We start from the raw sequence: 23148 nt of genomic DNA, 5'->3' as shown, positions 1-23148 counted from the left end.
TCCTCTACAGAGATCACTTCTTGAACTTGTTGTTATACCGAGAAAACGTGAGCGCGTAATTTCAGCTGGCTGAATTATTATCTGGCAATTAGTACACACACAGGGCACATCACTTAACAATAGCTTCACAGTCGGGCGAAAATTGCGTTGTTGTTGTAGCTTGACCGCCGGGCGAAAATTGCGCTGTTGTTGATTCTGAACGACAGTTATAAGTTCCATCTTCAAGCTCTACTCTGCGTTGTTTCGAATTCAGGGCATGGCTACGAACATCCGTGAGCGAAAATTTAGGTGCGTACACAAAGAATTGGGGGACCCTTCAGTTCTCTGTTTAAGAGTTGAACACGATAGGGATACCCTGTAGTGAGTAATTGAACTACTTGGGGCGTGCTTTTTATTGTATGATGTTACTAGAGTAGTTTAGATGGCGGATTACTACAATGTAAGCCGTAAAGTCGAAAGTGGCTTTTGCCGCAACAAACTATAGCTGCCTCTACATCAATGCTCTATTCATAAAGGTCGTTTCACCAACATCTCGTTCGAACAACACAAAAATGAAGACAACAAAACTACGCAAACTCCAAAGGGCAACCGAGGTTAACAGTCTGGTTAATTTAAACTAAAACGCTAGTGCACAAACGAATGTCCCAGAATCGCAGAACTTACTTACGTAGTACACGTATACGTTCATCAAGTGAGCTCAACGTTTTGAGGCACAACGCTTTCCCCGTAAATCTACATGCGTCAGCAAGGAAGAACGAATATTCGTCAAACGCATCATTCTTTCTTGCTCTTTTTTTTTAGAGAGAGAGAGAGAGGACTGATGCTGGAATTCGTTTCCAGAATTTTTCAACTTAAGCATGTCGAGTATTGTTTTCATTCAGTTACAAAGAAGAATATTCACCCTATGCATTCGCTTTACTATAGCCATAAGAGGGAGAGAAAGATAAAGGAAAGACAGGGAGGTTAACCAGTGGAAGACCCCAATTTGCTGCCGTGTGCTTTGGAGGGGAAAAGGGGGTGCAAAAGAACAAGAGAAGGGAACAGGTGTTTCTGTCAGTAGTAAGAAAAACATTAGCGGTGGCTTAGCTCGGCTATGCCAGGATATAGCGTGAGCTATGGTGGCGCCGTTAAACTCAACCTTTATCGCATAAAGCTACTCCTTTCACAAAAGTCGCACACACACATCCGAACGGACTGTTTACAAAGTCCACATCGAAGATCTGAGTCATACGGGCGTTTTCGCTAAATTTCACCGTATAGTCAATGGGCGAGCCTTGACGTCATCGAAGGTGCCTTGTTGCTGACGCTGCTGAAATAGTCGGTCGAGTCATTCAGCCTCCTGGCGACACTATTTGCTTGACGTTCCTCCCCAGCACGTTTAACCTTCTTCTGTTTGTTCTTTCTGCGGTCACCCGCTAAATGCCAGGCAAATACTTTGGGACCCGATGAGTACAGCTTGTCCGTTCTTATGCGTCGCTGAGTAGCAAGTGAGATGCTCTTCTCCGTGGCTATACCATAGTGGCAAACAACCGGCAGTCTGTATGCAGCGCCGAGGCAGACTTGACTAAGGGCCGTTTCACGCGCTTCCCGCACAGCCGCAACGCACAAGCCGGGACCCTTACCGCACGCAAGCAGGGGACAAATAAGCCAATTGGCGACGCTCTTTCACCCTCCGCAGCGTCGCCGATTGGTTTATTCGTGCCCCGCTTGCGTGCGGCAGGAGTTCCGGCACGTGCGTTGCGGCTGTGCGGGAAGCGCGTGGAACAGCCCTAAAGAAGACAGCAGCGTCGCTCAAGGTGCACGAGTCATGGGGTACTATCAGAATGCGGCTGCCGCGACATTGACATCACTTCTCTGCAATACGCCGACCGCCGAGGTGCGCGCATTCACTTATCCTCGCACATACGCAGCACTGCTCACCATAAGCCACGCGAAACTGCTTAACCTCGGTCCAGTGTAGCTCACGCTAAAAAAGAAAAAAAAAGTGGGAGGCTATAGCAAGGAATCTTCGCGCCGTAACTTTCCCAGCAGCAGACGTAAATTTCACATGCTTTCGGTGACTCCCTGACCCACTTCACCGTACGATGACGACGTTATCAGCACAAGTTCGGTAAGTTAATACTTGTAGTTCACATTGTGTCACGCATATCAGAAAATAAATCACATTTATGGGACCCGCGCTGTGCTAAAAAGGCATGACTGCTATTATATACTTACTGCACTGGCTGTGGTCGCCATTCCTGTCTATGTAGCTCGCGGTGGGAAGGAAGGCCAGACGCTCAGAGCGCTATCAGCTGCGTAGAGAAACAACGCTGCTCAAATGCGTTACGAAAATTCCTTCTCGTGTTCACGCAACTAAATGCGTCATTCGCAAAAGTGAACTGCTCACGGGTGAGAAAAATTATTTTCCTATACCAAGATACCACACGGCACAGACCGCTAGGCCAAATTATCGTCACCCTTCAGTAGCTGCACCATTACTAGCATTAGACACCTAAAGTTCGAGTGTTCTCTACCCAGTACCGTGGCGTGCCTAGTTTGGAACATTGACGCCCGTTTGAGGAGAGTGTGGGTGAGCTATGACGGCATGCATTGTTTCAGCCCTTCCCCGAATGCATGCTTCTATGCTCGTGCTTCGTCATTCAAGGTGGCGTCAGCTCACACTGACAATGGAATGTAGTGCGTAAAGCCCCGTGATAGAGGTATGAGCCCGCAGTAGTGGTTCTGCGACAATCAAGTAAATGCTAAGCTGCAGACGCTCGGAGCGATGACGGTGTCTAGGAAACAGTGCGACAGTGCACGCCCAATCAGTGCCTTACCCCCTTATTCTATAACGTCCCTCCACTCAACGCTTCACCTTTACTTGACAAGGCCGATGGGGGCGCCATTTCTAGGCAGGGAAAGTCCCTGCCTATCAGAGATAATCTGCTGCGATTCTTGAGTTGCGCAGCGTCACTGTCAGCCGAGCAGCGGCGCAGTGCTCAACTCTTGTCAAGTGAAGGGTGAAAGTCGAGTCGAGGAGCGCACAGAACACCTACCAGTTAAGAGCGTTTGTGAATACGGGGGATAATGAAGTTGCTTCGACAAACTGCATCGTGGTCGACGGCATGCGGCCTGTCACGGACAGTTTTCTTGGGAGATTTCAAGTTCAGGGAAGGGCCACGCGTCTAGCATACGGCCCCCGGATCCATGGCCTTGGATCATCGAAAGCGCGCTTCTCTCAACAGCTACCGTTCTCCCCTCGGGAGTGGGTCATAAAGCAAAAAACACGTGCACCATCGCGCGCGCGCGTGCGTGTGTGCGTGTGCGTGTGCGTGCGTGCGTGCGTGCGTGCGTGCGTGCGTGTGTGTGTGTGTGTGTGTGTGTGTGTGTGTGTGTGTGTGTGTGTGTGTGTGTGTGTGCGTGCGCACGGAGAAGAGCTCAGCGGATTCTGGAAGAGATCAGTCGCCAGCAAACCATTGAGCTACGTGGAGGCTCCTTCTACTGTCTGTCCGTAAATAACAACATTTTGCTTTAATGACTGGCTTTGTTTCACGCCAAATAGTTTCCCGACTAGAGCAATCGAGCCATAGGGTCACAACACAGCTTGTTAAAACACACTCTGAAATAGTCTTGAGCGATGAGGAACTTTTCAAGGCGTAGCTGTCCACACTATCGTTAACTTGTGCTGCCAATGCGGAGCGCGTGGAATACGTGAAAATCGAGAGAAAGAAAGCGAGAAAAGAGACCTGGATAAAGAATGAGACATAAAAAGATAACAGGACATATGGTAAATATAAATAGAAATTGGGACGTTAAACCCCACAAATCAAATAGAAATAGAAAGAAACAGACACGAAAAAAGACAAAAAAAGACAGAGGGCAAGACAGACGGAGAAAGGATGAGAGAATACATAGAAAACAACGAACAAGATAGAAATATGAAGAGAAAGCGAAAGAAATAAACAGAGAGAGAGAAAGAAACAAATAGTGAAAAATACGTAGAAGTAAACATAGTACCTATTGGGGTTCAGCATCCCGAAACCACGAGATGATTATAAGAGCTGCCGCAGTAGAGGGCTCTAAAATTTTAATGACGTAGGGTTCTTCTCTAAACTTGATTGCACGCTCCATGAACATTTACTCTTCCGTCTAAAATGTGGTCACCGCGGCCACGATTCTGTCCCGCGACCTGGTCAGCAGACGGGCAGCACACTAGATCACCGAGGCAGGTTAAAGAAACAGATGCAAAAAGTGGCAGAAGAATAAAGGAGGAACCAAAGAAAGCTACCCAAAGAAAACGAGAAACAAAACAGGCCCCGAGATCCACTCTTTCTTCAGGCTTGTCACAAATAGTGCAACGCTGCCATAGCTTGTTATTGCGTAACAGGATAAGAAACCTTTCATCTTCGAATGCTCTTTACTGCGACCAATCTTGGAGTCACCGCTTCTTTCAACTAAGACTGGTTTAAGTTTTTGAGTTTTCATACTTTCGACACTACAAATGCTGGATGACAGTGCACATTAAGTCGCCTACCATAATGTTTCGCCCGGCAACACCTGTCCTCTCCCTTCCACGAAGCGGCATACGTTGTCATGTATCTTTTCTCAATACCACCGCACTTGGACACTAAACAGAACATCACGGCGACGGCAAAAACTCGTGTGTAATTCTAAATGACATTGTAACGACAACGAAAAGGCAAAAGATGAAATAAAATCGTGAGCCATCATTTTTCTAATCTTTTGTCTTTACAGTGGTTCCAAAAATTACTGGGCAACAAAGCCACCTCGAGCCGACGCTAGACGACTTCATCTCCTGTGAATAAGAACGCTCTTGAAGCTGCCAGAAAATTTCTCTCCCTAACCACCGTAGGTGTGTGTGCGTGTGTACCAGAGAGCACAAGTGCAGCACTCGAGCTTGTCGAGCCCGACATGTGGGCACAATTCAAAAGGCTACCCGGTCGCTCTAATCTAGCAGTGCCACAGATTTCCAAAGAGGTCACAACAACTCGTGGCCCCTCCATTGTTCTCCCGTTGCGCCCACCATGCGGTAGAAGAGCGTAGATACGTTAACTAAGCAGATTCGTAAGGCCCCAGATAGCTCTTATCAGCTAATAAAACGTTACGCTTATCACCCGCACATACACTATTCATCCTCTCGCTGAGAGCAGCAAGGGCGGAATCGTGCAGCTCTACAGTACAAGAGACGAACAATCACCACCCCTTGAAAAGATAACTCTGCGATTCTCATCGGCAACCGCTTATCGACCTTACGTGCCAATTGCTGTGCGCAGATAATGTTGCCGATAACGCAGACCCGCATCCATGAGCAGTATTCCCGGGTGTCATTGCGCCTTTAGGACAGCGCTCTCACTGGGGCAAGTAACCTTACCCAAAGCGGGGCTGGGTGTGGTACGTAGTACAAAAGGAAATCGTACAAGCGTACAGTGTTGTAAAAGACGTTAAGACCAAAAATGCTTTACATGTGGACATTTGAACTGCACACTAGAAGGCGTCAGCACTTGTATTTCAAATGAAGAAAAGTGATTTTGAGCCTAAAAATCAAATTTGCTCTTATGTCACGTGAACAAGGCTTAACCTAATGTAACTCGTCGCTTGGCTGGCTGCTCTATAGCATAGCGCAAACTTCCAGACGGCACTGCGAAGCGGGCACAGGGCGCTTCATAAATAGTGACTGGAATTGTGCGCACTACTGACGTAACACCAGCAATAGAATCCACAGTTTACCGCAGTGTTGTGTGCAATGCCGTGTTGTGCATAGTAACGAGGAGCTGATCGCAAGCAGTATTACACGCAATCAGCATCCATTCCTTTTTTTTTTTTTTTAGCAGCCCGCAGGCCGCGGGATCGAACCTTGCTGCGGCGGCTGCATTTTTAGATGGAGGCGAAAATGCTGTATGCCAGTGTGCTAAGATTTGGGTGCAAGTTAAAGAACCCCAGGTGGTCGGAATTTCTGGAGCCCTCCACTGCGGCATCTCTCACACTCATATGGTGATTTTGGAACGTTAAACCCCACAATTCATCTTTTATTACCAGCGTTGTAGGATTCAGCACCGAAGCTTCTAATTTTTTGCTGTCGTTCTTGTTGTTGGCTATCTAAAAGTACGCACTGCGTCAATACATCATAAAAAGACACTAATAAAATATTGCGCTTAAAAGAATGTGTGAAAAAGGTAATATCGCAACTTAGCCATGAAAGTAATGGATCTGTGCTGTTCCAGCGCACCCTAATAATGATCAAGCAGTTTCTCTAATTGCTGGATTCACAACGTGTCAACCCAACCCCTCGTGCGGTCGCGCAGGATTGTTCATCATAAGAGGCCCTTGCTAGATGAAGTGCATTCTCTAGCCGAGAACGAGCAAGAATCCTACACAGAAAAGCTTTGCGGGGCGTTGACACGGCTGCAAAGTACACGTCACTGGAGGCAGTGCATTGTATAGAACGTGACGCACTAAGTGTAATTCCTATCTTTCGCGGGGTGAGCGGATACGTGAACGGGATGTGCCTTTATAGAAAGGTCTTGTTTATGCGCATTTTCTTCATGCAGTTAACAGAGCAGCCTATAGGGCTGAAGAGGAGCAGCGCCAAGTGCGATGGCGGGATTATCTGACGGTTCCTAAACGCGTGAACACTCGTCGACAGATGTCGTTCTTTTGGGATTAAGTCATCAATTATTTTGCCAAAATTCATATATAAAAAATTGAAACAAGGGAAGCAATCTTTTTATGATTACTTTGGAGAGCAGATATTTTTACATCTTCACTGGCACCGGCAAGTCTTTTTTGAGTTTCAAAAGGGCTAAAGGGGCCTCGAAAATTTTAAGTAGACAATAAAGCACAGTAAACAGAGATATGAAGCCTTCGCTGAGTTCCCAACGGGACGCGAGAGATGTGAGACACCGAGGTGACTAAGCGGACACTATGTAGTGGAGCCGCACAGTTTTTTTAAATAAATAAGAATATTCGAAAGACCTTGAGAACAGGCCCAGAACATTTGACACATGGAGCATAATTGACGCACACCATCTTCTTATCTTAGACCTACGTTACGGGGCTCAGCACAATAAAAAATATAACGCAATGCAAATATATATATACATATATATATATACATATATACACAAACATACATATATATATATATATATATATATATATATATATATATATATATATATATATATATATATATATATATATATATATCTGTGTGTGTGTGCGTATGCGTGTGTGTGTGTGCGTGTGTGCGCGCGCGCGCGCGCGCGCGCGTGTGTGTGTGTGTGTGTGTGTGTGTGACGTAGGAAGGCAGTGATTCATGGTAGAGGCTTTTGAAGAAGAAAGAATGGAATAAATTTTATCATTCGTTTTGGACCAACCGTTACCTCTCTCTCAAATCACATCTGATAGCCTGCATCGCTCCTTGCTCAGATATACTCTTTTTTCAATTTCTGGCTTTTATATATATATATATATATATATATATATATATATATATATATATATATATTGTGAAGAAGAAAGAGCGTCGTTGGCAAGCAACATCGCCACCGCTTGGGTGCTGGGCTTGGCTCGCTCGGCTCGTGCTGATCATCGCCGGCATCTGCTTGACCGTTGCTCTTGCACGATCGTGTTTCTTCGTAAGACCACCGTCGCAACAGTCGTCAATAAACCCTTTTTCAGTTGGTGGAAGGTGCTGACTTTCCCGTCGCCTGAACCTGGGTGCTGCCATTCGCCGTCGCCTGAACCTGGAGCTGCGCAACCGAACGCTACCTCCCATCATGGCTACCAACAACGCGCAACCTGGCTCTTCCACTCCATCCCCCAGCAACCCCGGCGTTCTTCGTTTGCGAGAGCCCAAGGTCTTTAGCGGAGCTGATGAGACCGACGTGGAAGACTGGTTCGCTAACTATGAACTGGTGAGCGCAAACAACAAGTGGGATGACGCGGACAAATTGACTTACGTCATCTTTTACCTCACTGACGTGGCCGAAATGTGGTATAACAACCACAAAAACGACATCACGACGTGGTCCATCTTTAAAACCTTGTTTGCTGACGTTTTTGGCCGACCCGCAGTCCGCAAGTCCAGAGCCGAACAACGCTTGCGGACTCGCTCACAAAAGCCAACGGAATCTTTCACCGGCTACATCGAAGACATTATTGGTCTTTGCAACCGTGTGAACATCACCATGCCCGAGTCGGAGAAGATTCAACACATCCTCAAAGGGATAAATGACGGTGCATATCAGCTGCTCCTGGCCCGTAATCCTGCCACCGTTGCGGAACTTGTCACTTTGTGTCAAAGTTTCGACGAGTTGAACAAGCAGCGCGCCCTGACTCGGACATTTTCCTCACACGCCGACTCGCTCTCCAGTCTCACTTCTGTTCCCGACCACTCACCAACCCTGCAAGAGATCAAAGACTTTGTGCGTGAAGAAGTAGCTCGGCAACTGTCGTTGATTCCCTTCACGCAGCAGCCGCCGTCCTCTCGTCTGCCCTCACCACTCCGCGACGTTATTGCCGAAGAGGTAGCTCAGGCTGTTCCCGTCGCTGCCCACCAGCAGCCTGTGGCCATGCCTGTTGCCCATGCGCCGGCTATGCAGCCCGTGGCCGCGCCTCTCACGTATGCCCAGGTGGTACGTAGCAGACCCCGCCAGCAGCATTTGCCACCCATGTCTTCAGTCGCTCCCCACTCCGCCCCATTTTCGACACCTTGGGCCGCACCACGAGTCAGCAATTCCTGGCGCACTCCTGACAATCGACCGATCTGCTACGCCTGCGGTACTCCAGGACAAGTGGCACGATATTGTCGCCGTCGCTCCCAACCACTCCACGACGCTACTCGGCCGTTACCGTATGACCCACAGCCCATGCACATACCTGCTCCCTATCCCTCACCGCAGTATGGATACACTAACTTTCCTGAGTCTCGGTCACACCAGCCTCAAACTCACTCTCCCCGCTCCCCATCTCCTCGCAGGCGATCACTGTCCCCAATGCGTCCTAGACCCGCTTCCTCCAACCGGGAAAACTGAACGCCGCAGTTCCAGAGGCAAGAACTGCGCCGTCGTCGAAATGCTCAAGTCCTCGCACTTCACCAGCTAACGTCGTCGCTATATCTGTCGATGGTGTTTCTACCTTTGCCCTCGTCGACACAGGTGCTGCCGTTTCTGTTATAGCCGCCCAGCTCTGCCGCTCCCTACGCAAAGTGACCACGCCGCTCTCTGGACTATCGCTTCGTACAGCTAGCGCACAACAAGTTCGACCTCTTGGCACCTGTACGGCCCGCATATTCATCCAAGGCTCTATGTACGTTGTCGAGTTCATCGTCCTTTCGGTGTGCTCGCATGACGTTATCCTCGGGTGGGACTTTCTGTCAAATCATCATGCCATCATCGACTGCGCACGCGCTGAAGTTCAATTTTCGCACCTGTGTGACGAACCTTTGCATGAAACCCTTGAGCGGTCGCCAAATCTTGTCGTGCGTGAGGACACTGAAATTCCGCCAGCCTCTCTTGCCGTTGTCCCGGTTTGATGCGATGACTATAACGATGCTACAGTAATGTTTACACCTTCCGACATTTTCATGAGCCGCAGAGCCGTTTCCTTGCCTTTCGCTACACTCGACGTCACTGCGGGCCGAAGCAATATTTTCGTTCACAACCCCCTTTTTGCACCGCTTACGCTACTTGCCGGCGAATGTCTCGGTCGAGTGGAGTACCTCGATTCCTCTTTATTCCTTAGCATGCCAGACGAATCGTGCAGTAGCACCTCGACCGAACTTCATGCCCTTTCCCCACTGGAGTGCTCATCGAGTGACACCTTCTCGAGTTCCATCGCCGACACCTTAAGTGCCCATGAACGCGCCGAGCTTCTTAATCTCCTCCAGCACTTCGCGAATTCATTCGACGTTTCTCAGCCGCAATTGGGTCGGACTTCCGCAGTGCACCACTACATTGACACCGGTTCGCACCAGCCATTGCGTCAAAGACCGTACCGTATCTCTGCTGCAGAACGTCACGTCATCAACGACCAGGTCGAAGAGATGCTACGCCGTCGCGTTATTCGACCATCGCACAGTCCTTGGGCACCTCCTGTCGTTCTAGTTCGAAAAAAGATGGATCGATTCGATTTTGCGTCGACTACCGGCGATTAAACAAGGTGACGCGGAAAGACGTCTATCCATTACCGCGCATAGACGACGCCCTTGACAGCCTACAAGGAGCCGAATTCTTCTCCTCCTTAGACTTACGATCTGGATACTGGCAGGTTCCTATGGCAGAAGCTGATCGCCAGAAAACTGCGTTCATTACACCAGATGGCCTGTACGAATTTAACGTAATGCCATTTGGTCTTTGTAATGCTCCTGCCACGTTTGAACGGCTCATGGACAACACACTGCGTGGACTGAAGTGGCCTGTGTGTCTATGCTACCTCGACGACATTGTCGTTTTCTCTCCCGATTTTCCTACGCATCTGCTTCGGCTCCAACTGGTTCTGACGTGTTTAACCAACGCTGGGCTCCAACTGAACCTTAAAAAGTGCCGCTTCGCCGCGCGAGAGCTGTCCATCTTAGGGCACATCGTCTCCAAGCATGGTGTTCGACCCGACCCTGCAAAACTGCGAGCAGTCGCTGAGTTCCCGAAACCTACTACACTGAAAGAATTACGCAGTTTTGTCGGACTATGTTCGTACTTCCGGCGCTTCGTGCGAAATTTTGCATCGATCATGTCACCACTGACCAACCTCCTACGCTGTGATGCAGACCTTTCATCCTGGTCTTCTGACTGCGACGTCGCGTTTGCCACGCTCCGTAGTCTGCTAACATCTCCTCCAATTCTTCGGCATTTCGACCCAACAGCTGCAACGGAAGTTCACACAGACGCTAGTGGGGTTGGTCTAGGCGCCGTCCTCGCCCAACGCAAGCCGGGCTACTCCGAATACGTCGTCGCTTATGCGAGTCGCACACTTACTAAAGCTGAGGCCAATTACAGCGTCACTGAAAAAGAGTGCTTGGCGCTAGTGTGGGCGCTTCGCAAGTTCCGCCCTTATTTGTACGGTCGCCCATTCGACCTGGTAACGGACCACCATGCACTTTGTTGGCTCGCCACATTGAAAGACCCTTCTGGCCGCCTAGCTCGGTGGGCACTGCAAATCCAGGAGTATGACATTCGTGTCATCTATCGCAGCGGACGCAAGCATTCTGACGCCGACGCCCTGTCGCGTTCGCCTTTACCTCCCGACTCGGCCTGCGGAACCACTGGTATCTCCATCGCGTCTCTCGACCTCGACTCCTTTACCAGTGAACAACACAAGGACCCGTGGATCGCTTCTCTTTTTAACTGTCTTTCTGGATCGTCAACCACTGCGGTACCACGATCTCTCCGACGTCAAGCTGCTCATTTCGCCATTCGTGATCGGCTACTACACCGACGCAACTACGCCCCCGAAGGTCGTAAGTGGCTCTTGGTTGTCCCGCGCAGCTTGCGATCACAAATCTGCGCCTCCTTTCACGACGATCCCCAATGTGGTCATGCCGGAGTTTTCAAAACTTACGAACGCATTCGCCATCGCTTCTACTGGCGCGGAATGTATAATTTCGTTCGAAAATTTGTTATGGGCTGTCCTGACTGTCAACGTCGCAAATCACCGCCTTTCCACTCGTCCGGTGCGCTTCAACCGCTTCCGTGCCCTGCCAAACCTTTCGATCGGATCGGAATTGATCTCTATGGCCCTCTACCGACAACATCAGATGAAAATCGGTGGATTATAGTCGCTGTGGACCATTTAAAACGCTACGCTGAGACCGCCGCCCTTCCAAGTGCCACTGCGCGGGACGTAGCATCCTTCATCCTTCATCGCTTCATATTGCGACATGGTGCACCTCGAGAACTACTAAGTGATCTAGGTCGAGCCTTCCTATCAGAAGTCGTCACGTCTCTGCTTTCTGAATGCCATGTTGTTTATCGCAAGACCACGGCATACCACCCGCAGACTAACGGGCTCACGGAAAGATTTAACCGCACCCTTGGCGATATGCTCGCCATGTATGTGACATCCGATCATACTAACTGGGATCGCATTCTTCCATTCATTACGTTCGCATATAACACCGCGGCACAGTCTACCACTGGATTTTCACCTTTCTTTCTTCTTTATGGACGCGAACCATCCCACACCATCGATACTCTCCTTCCATACCGTCCTGACGCATCCGAATGCCCATCTGTGTCCGAAGCTGCCCGAAATTCGGAAGAGTGCCGTGAACTCGCACGCACCTTTACGTCACAAGAACAACAGCGCCAAAAAGAAAACAACACCGACTCTTCACAAAGCCCCAGATATTCCCCGGGATCACTGTATGGCTGGCTGTTCCTTACCAAACCCCCGGCATTTCCTCAAAACTCGTTCCAAAGTACGAGGGCCCATACCGCGTTTTGGAGCAAACCTCGCCGGTGAATTTTCTCATCGAGCCACTTTCCCCATCTGACGACATGCGCCGGCGTGGACGTGACATCGTCCACGTCGCCCGCCTTAAGCCATATTATAGCCCTCTGCCTCCGGACTCTTAGGTCGCCAGGATGGCTCTTTTTCGGCGGGGGCAAATTGTGAAGAAGAAAGAGCGTCGTTGGCAAGCAACATCGCCACCGCTTGGGTACTGGGTGCTGGGCTTGGCTCGCTCGGCTCGTGCTGATCATCGCCGGCATCTGCTTGACCGTTGCTCTTGCACGATCGTGTTTCTTCGTAGGACCACCGTCGCAACAGTCGTCAATAAACCCTTTTTCAATATATATATATATATATATATATATATATATATATATATATATATATATATATATATATATATATATATTCAGTCCAAACTTACTTTGTGTTTGTAAAGCCATAGGCTTTTTATTTAAAGATCCTGCCACCAGGCTCTTGGCTGATTCGCCTTTGTGGGTGTGTGCCAGAACAACAAGGATCATCGTCGTCATCATCATCATCATCATCATCATCATCATCATCATGAAACAGGAGGTATAGCCAGGCCACGTCTCCCAGTATTCATAGTGTCACACAAGTCGACAGGATGAAGACGTGCCAGGCCCTTCATTGGTCGCTCATCATCGACGCAGTTCCTCACAAGACGCCCTGTGCATACATCGACTACCGAATCATCTAGCAGCACACAGCGACCAGCACCATGCCAGAACCATCGGAAGACCTTGACATCACCATGTACACCGGATCAGCGAACGACGGACTCGTACAGGACTGGTTTAGCCTATTGAAACTCTACGCCGCTGCTGCATCCTAGTCGGAATGGAAGATGATCACAAACTTTACTGACTACACCTCCAGTGAGGCACTTAAATTTTACCTCCCCACATTTTTGAAAAGGACAAGTCATTACAAAAGATTAAAGAAAAAATAATTGTCCGTTTTAACGACTACGACAAGGACTTCCTCCTTACCAACCATCTGGAGACAATCGCCTTCGGCCATCCCAGTCCACGCTAATTTCTCAATGGTCATTGTTTTCCATCAGGTTTCTCTTCCGAAAAGCTGGTATCTTCCAAGTCGTCGCTCCAGCATATGACACGAGACGTTGCTCACCCCCCTGATGCCCTTCATTCTTCGTCTCGCATACGTGATCCACCATCCGGTTTTCCATCACACGGCTCTTCAAGCGCTTCTCACGCTCACCGTTTGCCTTATAAGAATGCTGTGTTCACAATAGACGAGCTCACGAATTGGCAAAATACCCTGTCAAGCCATGCTCCTGCAGAAAAGGTTCATGCATCACCATTTGTTTCACACTAACGCCACAACCAAGCAAAACAGAAGGCTCAGACGCATCGAACGTCGCACACTATCAGGCGCAATAGCCCTTCGTAGTGAACAGCGTAGAAGAAGCTTTTGAAGAGCTTTCTGTCAACTCTGAAGCATTATCTTCATTGCCCGAACTGCATGACCACAGTCCACAGACTACTAGCTGCGGACTGGACACAACATTAAGTTGTCAAGAAAACCGGCGCGATGTTCAAAAAGGGCACGTTCCACAGCAACATCAGCAAAGCCAGCAAAAACAAGTCCAAGAGTCGCAGACACTCCAACGGATACAGCAACAAGGATGATGACGCAAAGCAAGCCTCTGAAAACAAATTCAAGACGTAGGGCATCTTCGCATAAGGGATCGGCGCTAGAAACGCATTTGGCACAAGAGATCAAGAGTGCGCCTAAGATAACAGCTCCGAAACCTCATAAAACACCGAGCAAGAGGTGAAGTCACCAGTTCAACCTCACAAAGATTCAGGCATCATCCCATCAGTTTACGACAACGAGCACGCACGCAGAAAAGACAGTGACGTCTACGAAGACCAATCTACCGGTACTGCGAAGCCTTCCAACGTTGTCCATTCGTCGCAAGAATGGCAGCCATTTCATCAGTTTCTACGCTCAGGGCATACCTATGCTGTCCCCAACGCAACAGCCAGCCTCGCCCACCAGAGTTCTCGTTGATGTAACCAGACTGCTACCCTCTCCTGTGAATTCATTTGTGTGTGCCAGTTTACGGAACTGCCTTGTCACAAGGAACTACTCCGTGTTTTGAGATTTTCCGCTTAGAGACTCGGGTTATTCTTGTTTTGTTGCTTGTAACAAGCGCAGACTTTCGAAAGGAGGGGGAATCCTGTGACGTAGGAAGGCAGTGACTCATGGTAGAGGCTGATGAAGAAGTTGTAATGAAATAAACAAGAGGTACGAGCCAGGCCACGTCCCCCAATCTTCATAGCGTCATATATATATATATATATATATATATATATATATATATATATATATATATATATATTAATATATATATATATATATATATATATATTGTAGAATGCTATTATCCTGACAACCAGCTACGATTGGTAAACTGGGCTTGGACTGCGGCAGCGAGCCATGGCTACCTGGACAAACGTTACTAAGGATATTACACTGGACATGACACTTCGGCAGAAATCGTCGAGATACATTTGTCGAGGCAAGACGCAGCAACGCTAGTGTCGGCGCCTGGCGCCTCCAGCGATCCCTCTGGACAGACCCTAGCCAACAGTATCTGTACAAGATCGATCCATCCTGTCACTTCAGGATGCCGCGAAATGTCAACATGCAAGATGAAACGTGTTTACACCGCATCCGATTAAACGTCGTATATACGAATGGCTTCAGGAACAAAATTGGACTGTCCAACTCAGCATTCTGTGCACAATGTAATGTCGTTGAAGACATCAATCATGTCCTCTGTGAGTGCGTGACATACGCATCAGAAAGACAGTCTCTGAAGATGGCCTTAAAAATACAACAGGACACAAACTTAGAGTTTAAAAATATTCTAGACCCATGGCAGAAGGGCTCCAGTGCATTAGACTCCACAAAAGCGCAACTGACATTCTTACGAGCCACAGGTTTCAACGAAACTTTGTCACTAGTGCAGTGCGAGTGAGTGACTGTATGTGTTATGTGACTGTTATGCGTGTATGTAACTGTATGTGTTGTGTGTTCATCATTGTATATATGATTGTCATCACCCAGCACCTGGAGTAGCCTGTCAGGTGAAGAACCAGGCAAACCTTTCTAGCTCCCCATTAAAAAAATTCTCTCTCTTCTCACCTTAAGGGCTATAATACGAAGAGTCTGGTGAGAATAAAGTTTATTTCTCTCTCTTACGATAGACACCATGAACAGTGTGCGCGCGAAATGCGGTTTAATGAAGTATAATTCAAAACACGTACTTGTGTGTGTGCAATGGCTGACATTACTAGATGTCGTGGCAGATATCGAGACATCTGTTGTCTTTGTACGCATCATTTAGCGACGGAAAGGGCAAGGGCTGCGCACAGCGCTTCGAAGACTAGACAACCCAGCAGTGCCGAAACAGACGCACTCGGGACAAGGACACACTCAACTGACACCACCCCCCCTTTCCACCTATTCTTCACCGTTAACACTTCCTGGTTGCTTTTGATATGCATGATCTACATTGTTTGACAATGCCGCAAAAGCCTCTTTCATGTTTTCACGCATTTATAGTGTTCTGCGTTCTGTTCTGCGTTCAACGTTTCTTTTATGCTCGAATAAATGGTGTAAAAGGTGGCACTTTTTGCTTTAAAAAATCTATAATAGACTTCAAATATGACCTATTAGAGTCCTATAAAGTCTATACTAGACTTAAAACATGACCTATTAGAGCCTATTGGCACTGTTTTTTATGTGAATCATATCCTACCAACTCGCCCAAGCAACCACGTTAGGTCTATAACAAGCCTCGTCGAAAATGAGGAGTGTTCCAAATCACTCAGCTGCGCGAGAGCACTTGTACAGGCACTAAGTACAAAAACATTACTCACATCAGCCGATAAAAATTTCTTCCACTCATTCTTTTGAACGACATTATTGGCTCGGTGAAGCTGAAGTGCGTTTTCTGCGAAACTTCACTGTGTCTGCCTGTTTGTGAAAGAATCTATGCCGACGCACACAGCACGCTTAGGGCTATGCAAAATTTGTCGACGTCATTTCCGTCTCGGCAGTGACGGAAATTACACAGTGAAGAGTGCACTAGTTCTCTTTCTTTCGTTACTTTTATGGATGTTATCGTCATCTCGCACCAGAGAATTGAAATCACTTGTTTAGCGATTCCCAAGATACACAGTACACCAGGTTCCATTTGACAATGACTCTTGCCTGTGTCGAAGAATGCTAATGAGCCTCGGCTCTTTACAAAACTGACTTCACATAACACTTCCATGCTATTTGTATATAAGTCATAAAATATTCAATGCATACTTTGACAGCAGAAGCTTGTCGTTCGTGAATATTAGTATCACAAATTTTTTAGCATGTGCGAACTTTTTAGGTCGACTTTAGCCGTTCTACTTCGCGACCCATATATAGAGAAACGACTATGGTAGAAACGTTTTAGATACGGTTTTCTAGTTCTAATGCCATTCTTACTTTCTTCTGTTCTTATCATCGAACAGTGTGAAAAAAAAATGGTGAGGGCTTTTGAACGGTGATATTTTCGCATTATGCAGCTCCAACACCCAAGCAGGCGTAGATTAGGCGTCTTAGGGGCGAAGCTCCTTAGCATCTGGGTCATGCCCTCCTCCGTATTTTGTGTAGTAAGCATGTAGCCACCTCTAGTTTATGAATTGCTCGCTAGATGGTGTTGTGTGTTTATGTCCTTGGAAATATCACTAGATGGCATTAGTGGTTTTCACAGCATATCTGCGGAGGGAATGACAATGAGTGGGGGAAGCGTCCGTCCGTCCGCCCGATGTGTGCTTCAGTGCGATAGCAACGAACGGACGGACCAACGGACGGACAGACAGACACAAATCGACGGGCGGGCGGACGTACGAACGAACGCTTCGCCGCACTCATCATCATTCCCTCCATTGATATGCTTTGATTTCTTTTCTGTTTAACAACAGTAATCGCGGCAGCTATCTTACGTTCACTTTTCTTGCGTTATCACCACGCACCTGTTCTTTCCAGGTCAAGAACATCACTTGATCGCTGTCAGCTTGGCCCTGTAATCGTCATAGGAACGTGGCAAGCACGGAGCTTTCAAGAAAAGAAACGCAGACAAGACTATTATCATTGTTGGCTGGAAAGGACTCACTAAGAGGCGCAAGAAGTTATAAGTGGTGGGGGCTTTTTTATGTCCGAACATCTCGATGTGATTACGAGGGACGCCGCAGTGGAAGGTACCAGAAATTTCAACCACCTGGGGTTCTTTAACGTTCACATAAATCTCAGGACACGGGCCTGAAGCGTAAAATGCGGCCGCCACGTCTGGAAATCGATCCCGCCACCTTCGGGTCAGCACTCAAGCAAAATGAGACCCCCGTGGTGCATAGGTGCAATATCGCTTTCAGCGTGTGTAACATATGGGAAAAGCGTATGCTCTATCACACGTGGTGGTAGTAAAATCAAAGTAATGACATTACCTTAATTAGAATAGATACCACTCTAATGAGTTGTGAAATTACTACTAGAGAGTAATATTGAGAAAATAGTAAAATTACTCCCCAATTCTTTAGAAACAATTGCATAACGTGTGCAGCAGGTGCGCTTCTTTCACGGCATGATTCATTGGGCAGAATGTGAAAGCGAATTACAAAGACCAGTTAATCTGAGTGCCACACTACTAGTGTGGTAGTGAGGCTGGCCCACATAGACCCCTCGTAGTGTTCGAAGTGAAGGTTTTCAGCAACGTCGCTTGAATAGATTTCATTGAAATAATTTCAAGGTCGTTTCCTCACTTTTCAAAGGTATAATCTGCAACGTCATTGCTTTCAATCAGCTATCACTTGTAATGTATGTAATTGCATTTTTTTTTCAAATTTTACTATAGAGTAGTTGGTAACTTACTTCAATTGCTGTCGGTACTACTCTTGCCACTTCTCCTCCTCACGTCTTTCGAATTTTACGCTGACCTGTTTCTGTGCCACCATTCAGTTTTCTGGCACCGCTCTTCATGCAAATAGCGCACCCACGCGACGTCGCCGAAAGCGGTAGAAGAGGGCAGGCATCGAAATTCTGCATGTCGTGTTTATGAATGGGCCTTACGAAATGTTTCGCAGAAAGCGAGGAACCCGGACTCCAATAACGATTTACAAACACGCCCACGTGGCCGGCACGTCCTGTACAAACACGGCCAAGAATAAACATGAGGCTTCAGTGGGGCGAAAAGAAAAAAAAAGAAGCATCCAACGAATGTGATGTCGTCATAAATCGATATAACACTCTGAGCCATATATCTTCATATACTCCCTCCAAAAGGCCACACGTTCCAATTAGAACACAAATAAAAAAAGACGATAAAAAAGTCAGAAGCCCATCATTATCGTGAGTGATGAACCACTGGGCCTAACCACGAGGCCTATTTTTCAATTGGCTCATTTGCACAAGCAGTGCGCTCTAAAATATGTCTTACTCCTTCGTACCTTACTCCTTCATGCCTTACTCCTTCGTATAGTGACCGCCTCGGTGGTGTATCAATTACGGTTCCCGGCTGCTGAATTGGAGGACTTGGGTTCGATACTGACCGCGGCAGTCGCATTTCTATTGACGCAAACTGGTAGAGGCTCGGCCCGTGTGATGTGCGAGATGTCAACGCACGTGAAGGGACGCAGGACGTGCGAAATTTCCGGAGCACTCCACTTTTAGCGTCCCAAAATTTTGGGACGCTAAAGCCCACATATTCTAAGAAGGTTATCATACAAGCACTATTCGAATACAGCGGCGACTATTACATAACCAACCCATTGTCATGGCTAAGCAGTAGCGGCTGAGCCACTGAGAATTAATCACTAAGCAATAGCCGACGCTGCATTCAAGGCGAGAGCCTTCGCGCGCTAAGCAGTCACGATCACAGCGGTCATCTCCGTCGAGTTTTCGTCAGTGTTCAAGCATCGAAAACAATAGCGCTTGCTGCGAGTCAAGCCAGGTTATCTTATGGGGTTTCACGCACAAATGAAATATCGGCTCGCGGTAGCGTTGAACGGCGGGTTCATTTCGACCACCCGGACTTCTCAAGCGCGCGCTTATATGTCAAAGTACAATGGTGCTCTGTGCTCTTCGCCCTACACAAAACGAGACCGCCTTTGCCGGGAATCGAACACGCGACCTCGAGCAGCGCGACACGTAACATGCAATGCTACCACAGCGGTCGCAAAACAGGGTGACGACGTTCTCATGATATCTCTGAAATAGCGAATATTACCGCTCTCAGAGAAGTACAAGGAAACGTGGCAGCCAACAAGTACCGGATGAATCACAACGCGATAACATGCAAGAGGGAGGCGATGATCACGGCAGAACCGAATCCCGACTGTCGTTTGAAGAACCTACCACCCTTCGCGAAGGTACGGACGCTCTCCAAGATCTGCGTCGGTGCGATTCATCCTCGAAAAATGCAAGACCCCCACCTTCACACCCAAAGACTCCACAGTGAAAGCCACGGGTACGCCCACGGAGCGCACGCAGTCACTGCGGGGAAGGAATCGATAAGCGCACCTTATCTGCTAGCAGCAGAGATTGCGAGAGAAAATAACGGGAACGACCAAATCGCAGCGAGGAGAAAGAGCAATCGTAGCAGCCACTCGAACCGTGTACTCGGGGCGGAAAACAACTGGCGCCGATAGCAGTGTTCCGCCGCCGCCGCGCGCATTTGCGCCCGCTTCGAGGCGCCACACTCGGAAGAGCGATTGCTGAGAGCGTCTTAACGGGGGGAAAGAAATCGCGAGCGCGCGTAAGTGTAAGAGGATATCGACGACGTACTGCTACGGCCCTGAAAGAGGATCACTCGGGAAATAGGAAAAAGCGCCATGTCGTCTATACCTGCACTCGCTCCAGCGACAGGTGTCTTCTTTCACCGCCTTCGCAAAAATCAGGCGCGTGGTGCGCCATCGTGCAGGGAGTGTCCCGAAAACGGTAAGGCCCACATTTGGAATGAGCATGGCTTCAGAGAATGTAATCGGCCAGAACTCGTCTGTATAGCCCAGTGCACTTCGACAGCCAATCTTCCTTATCAACCACAAGCAGCGGCGCCATCGTTGAGTGTACGTGGAACTACGCGGAGTGCCGCCGACGGATAAAAAAAGCCCCTATCGCTGCGGTGAAACACGCTTTCACGGAGGAGCTTACGAAAAGATGACGTCCACGGCCGTCAGAAAGTGAGTTCATAAGGAACACATAGGGATATAAGCTCAAAAGGGGCTATAATTTCGTTATGTTAGCCTAGATCGATAGGTAGGCCTTGGTCTATATGCCTGGGCCACAAGAACTGGACGAGTGAAGGGCACAGCAAACGCAGCTTGTCATTGTCACGCTGGCTTTAAAGAAAATAAGGTTGCATGTATGAACTAAGCCGCCCGTGAACACGCGACAAGTTTTCCGGCTAACGGAGTGTTAAGAATAGCGAGACGCAGCTGTGACATAAAAGCCGTCTATATAAAGAAGCAAGAAAGAAAAAAAAACGTTCTGACTTCAGATGGCCCTACGGGTGTGAGAGTCGAGGGTATGCATCCTGCAATACGCAGGCAGCGCTGATCGCGCCGCTGTTTTTATCGGCGCACCGGCTGACCCGAGCGAAATGCCGGCAGTACTCGCTTCGCCGCATTCCCGGAACAAGACAACGGAAAGAAAAAAGGACGCTTCAGAAGGAAGAAAAGTAACAGAGAGATGGAGAGAGAAATAAAGAGGAGTAAGACAGATGGAGGAGAAGAAAAGAGACAATGCAGCAACAGCTGGGCTCGCGAAGATGCGAACAAGCCTTGCTGCTGCCGCCGGCTTGCTTGCAAGCAAGGCATCGCGCGTTGTAATGAAGATACCGCCGACCAAACGTGCTGCGCTTCGTGTTTTGCGCCGCGTACAGAGGTTACACGTTGTGGAAGAAGTAAATGGCACGTTTGCTTCGCGCAAAACACCACCCAGTGTGCATACCTGAACGTGCTTCCTTCCGCCTCTTCTACCTTTTCTTTTTTTTCCCTGGCTTCTTGATTCTCTTGCGAATGACGTGCCTCTGTTCGTTCCTTCTTTTATGCGATCCCTCCAGACCACGACTCACAGCAACACAGAGTTCCCTCCCGGCTTTCGCCTCATCACGAGTCACCAGCGCGGCAACACGACCACTCAAAACTAAGCAAAATATGAACCTTGGCACGCACAAGGGCACTCGCGCACTTGCGTCGCCGCGGACGCTTGCAGCCGTGTCTTCGAAGTCGTTCCTAAACACACAACAATCAGCCGGTGCGTCTTTTTGAAGACTTACTTACACGCCGGCAAAGCCATGCACACCCCAGCACTGTTTCGCTGAATCCTCGTCGGTTTACACAATTGCTGAAGGTTCTATCGCGGAGCCAATGATAACGACTCGGCGGTGTCTCGAATCGACGTCGAGGTCGAGTGCGACGCGACACGACACGACACAAGCACGTGTGTATATGCAGCGGAGACGACTCGAGTCTTGTCTCGAAGCTCGTGAGCGTCGTCGAAGGAGAACAAAACCAACATAAAAAATAATCCTCGTCGCCTTGGTTTCGTTTGGCGGCAAGGGAAAAACAAGAAATCGGCCGCTGGACGTCTGGGCGGTCTGACTCGTTCGTTCCACGTCGATGCGACGACGATGATGCGATGCAGCAGCAACGAGCGGCACACACAAAGGGGCAAGGGAAGGTTCGGGCCCCGCGCCTCCTCTCCTCTTGTTCTTTCTTTCAAGATAACGACGCGAAAAGGACGGCGGCGGCGAGGAGAAAAATAAAACGGTACAGTCCGCGCCGACGACTATGGCTACGGCATGTATCACACACACGGGGAGGCTGCTCTGCGTCGCGCGGCTCGCGCGCAGATCCCGCAGACACGACAGCCAACGCGCCGGCGGCAAGCAAGGTGTGTACGTTCGTGCGTGCGCTCGCGCTCGGCTGCCGTTGCGGCGACGTCAGCTCCGGCGCCAGCCAATACGGCTCTGCCCCGTGGGTTTAAAAGCCGATCGGCCCCTGTCGGCGTTCGGCAGTTCGCTCTGTCGTGCGGTGTCGGTACGCCACGCGGGCGCTCTTCGCGCTGGGCTCGAGGTTCAGCGGGTTGTGCCGCGGAGCGCCGCCGCCGGCGTCGTTGCGCGAGAGAAAAAATAACAAGGCGCGTGCCACACGGCCACGGAGGGAAAGGAATAATCGAACGACAGCTTGGGCCGCCAGGTTGCGGCAGGTATTTGTGAGCCCGCGAGGGCAAGCCGCCTGAGAACGGAGACAGACGTCTCGGAGTTGGAGGCATCAAGTCTCGGAGTTCGTCCCTTGAGGTCCTTGACGGGACCTCATTTCAATAAAGGTGCTTTTCTGTCATCTTTCGTGCAATATTGAAATCGGCTGCGCTTTATGTAGAGATAATGGATGTGACGAAAGAAGCGCGACACATATTCGCTCCAGTTGTAACGAGGGCTATAATGGCATGACCCATCGAGGCAAAAAAAAAAAGGAACAGTATGTGTGAAAAGGAAGGAAGGAAGAACAACAAGAGGGAAGGCATGGAGGTTAACCAGGCACATTCCCGAATGTCTTCGCTCTTTAAACTATAAATCTAATGGGAAAACTGAACATAGCTCGAAAA

General features: G+C 48.8%; 1 protein-coding gene across 1 annotated transcript in view; it reads right to left on the bottom strand.

The window, feature by feature from the left end:
• The window catches only part of LOC119161190 (uncharacterized), a 197991-nt gene extending 175193 nt beyond the window's left edge, over positions 1-22798 (bottom strand). The window contains exon 1 of the mRNA XM_075889646.1: positions 21490-22798. The gene's annotated coding sequence lies outside the window, so the exon portion shown is untranslated. The remainder of the gene's footprint in view (positions 1-21489) is intronic.
• Between the last annotated feature and the right edge of the window lie 350 nt (positions 22799-23148).

This window comes from Rhipicephalus microplus, chromosome 3, assembly GCF_043290135.1.
Source record: "Rhipicephalus microplus isolate Deutch F79 chromosome 3, USDA_Rmic, whole genome shotgun sequence".
In the NCBI taxonomy this organism is placed as follows: Eukaryota; Metazoa; Arthropoda; class Arachnida; order Ixodida; family Ixodidae; genus Rhipicephalus; species Rhipicephalus microplus.
The sequence above is the reverse complement of the archived record's forward strand: the minus strand, read 5'-3'. Positions and strand labels throughout refer to the sequence as shown.